Raw genomic sequence first — 2,647 nt, forward strand, 5'->3', positions numbered from 1 at the left:
AAGATGAAATTCTGCACTGTGCTGGGAAATTCAATATACTTGGCTGATATAAAAGGTCACCTCATTGGAAGGGCCTGTTTCATACAAAAATGATGGAAATGCCAACTCTGTCATTCTTTCTCACCTTCCAGTACCTTCTTTCACCCCTCTAACTTTTCGCTGTCTTTTAGGCACACTGATTGGTCCCAGAAAGCCTGCTGCCAAACTCAATTCCATTCTTGCATTGCCAGTGTCCTTCTCTTGGGCACTTGGAGCAGATTATTGTTATATTACCCTTCTTCCCCGCTCCTCTGTGAGACTTAAGATACTTTTAAGGCAGTAAACATGTGGCGAGACATCCTTAAGCCAGCTATGGACTCAAACCCTTACCCACCAGCCTTTTCCTTATGGTTTTATTAACACATGCCCAAAAGTGGCTGGGAGAATTTCTTGTGTTGAGGGAACATTGCAATTAATAGAAAGATCCATTCCTTAGCACAGTGCAGTACCAGCATGAAACCTTAAGGGTTTCTGAGACATTGCTTTAGGCTTATGGTGAAGGAGATGGTGGAGAGCGTTGTGTCGATGTGAAACAAAATTGCTTGTACTGTAGATTCTTTGCGACTGCAGCCAATAGTGAAGTTTCAGCTACTGCTTTTAACAATGTGTTGTGTGCTTTATGGTACACAGAAGTACCAGCCTCAAGATCTACTCCTTCAGAAATTAGACTTGAGGGTGCATACATGAGATCATGAACCTTCTGTATTGATGAATTCAGTATAACTGCTCCTTCCTGGTTCTACATCATGTCTCCAATATGACACCCCTGGGCATTACGGTGCCCTTGAGGTCTTACCCAGTGCCTGTTAAGTCTCTGTGCCATGGCACATCCCCTTGGTCATGAAATGGTGAGAATCATTCACCTTTTATCTTTGAACAGTATATAGAGTGTACAGGAGGGAGTTGGAAGAGTGACATTCTTCTCTACATCCTCTTTCAGTTATATATGCTTTTAGATACAGTACTCAGATTACTGGATCTAATTTTTACCCAGATTCCCTGTAAAAATGAAGTGTGTGTGCCCCATTTCTCTTTCTCAGGATCGGGGGGGGGGGGAGTGTGACTCAAATGTGCCCATAAGCCTTGGGGGGGGGGGAGCAAACTCTGTTCTACATATATGACCAGTAACACCAGTTATAATCCCTTATCTGTTATCAATATTCATAGAAGAGTAGCAGAAAATCAAATCCACCTTTCATTGCCTTAATTATGAGTACCCCAAAGTGGTTTAAATGTGTTAAAAGGTAGTTAATATGCGCTCAGCTGTTTCAAGTAGGCACCCTAATTTTATACAGGCATTAGTCAGAACTGCTAAATATAATGGGGAATAAAAAAGCTATGAAATGCAGGCATGCGATGCACAAAGCTCTGCGACAGAATTCAATAATCACTTATCAATTGTGCAGATGGTTTTCTCCAGTATGTCAACATCCTAGCCACAAAACCCATCAAGGTGTTTTGCAAAACAAACTGCCCCTTTGAATTAATACTGCCTTCTCATATTCTCCAGGGCCCTTTTCATTAGCCAGTGCATACCTACTTCTAATTTCATCCATTTGTGTGATATCAGATGTTTCAAGGAACACTGTGGGCAGCAATTATCATTATTATTTGCAACAGTTTGAACAGTTGGCTAAATCTACCAGAGAGATGAAAAAAATATGCTTCCCATGCTATTGGAAGTTGTCTAACAGGGTAACCTTCCTTTGAAAGGACTAATGATTGTGTAAGTCATAAAAGATTTTTGAGGAGACAAAAAGCATGCACACCAGTGAAGATGGTAGCCAAGAGCACAATGTTTCTTTATTAGATGCATAGCTCACCTAGTCATCAAGGTTTGGTGTGGATAAATGTCCTACTTTTCATTCACCGATCTTCATAACAGCTCTGTACTGTGGGCCACTGTTACTCCAGAGTGAGGCTGACAGTTGGTCTCCCTAAGAGTTTACAGAGTCCTCAAGTGTAGATGATTTGGATGTCTTCAAAAGATGCATTTGCAGAGAGGAAGTCTATCAATGGCTATTAGCCATAGCGGCTATACAGAACCTCCAAGTTCAGTGGCAGTATACCACAGGCTTCCTCTTCCTGGGATGCAGAATAGGGAGGCTGTTTTTCTATTCTGCTGGTGGACATCTCACTAGTTAACACAGCAAACAGGATGCTGGTCCAGATCAGAGGTAGTCAACGCGGTGCCCTTCAGATATTTACCACAACCCCCACCATCCTTGACCTTGAGCTGGCTAAGACTAATGGATTCAGAGTCCAGCAACACTGCATTGGCTACCCTGGTCTAGCTGGACCTTTGGCCTAGATCAAAACTGGTAAGCAAAGACGAAGGGGAAAACTGAATTGGGCCATCCTTATCACTTTCCACCCAGCACCTCCATGATGTCACCGGTGTAATCATTAACACTTTTGGGTCCCTAGTGGTGTGGGGGGGGAGGGGCAGGCTGCCTCCTCTCCTCTTGTGAACGGGGAAAGAGCAACGGAGGTGGAACAATGCGAGGAGATAGCAGGGGGGAGGGAGCGCTCCGGAGGCGTGGCTCGGCGAGTGGAGCACTGGATAAATAGAGCGCGCTCAGCGGAGATCGCCCAGGAGTGACTAGCC

Source organism: Zootoca vivipara, chromosome 8, assembly GCF_963506605.1.
Source record: "Zootoca vivipara chromosome 8, rZooViv1.1, whole genome shotgun sequence".
NCBI classification, from domain to species: domain Eukaryota; kingdom Metazoa; phylum Chordata; class Lepidosauria; order Squamata; family Lacertidae; genus Zootoca; species Zootoca vivipara.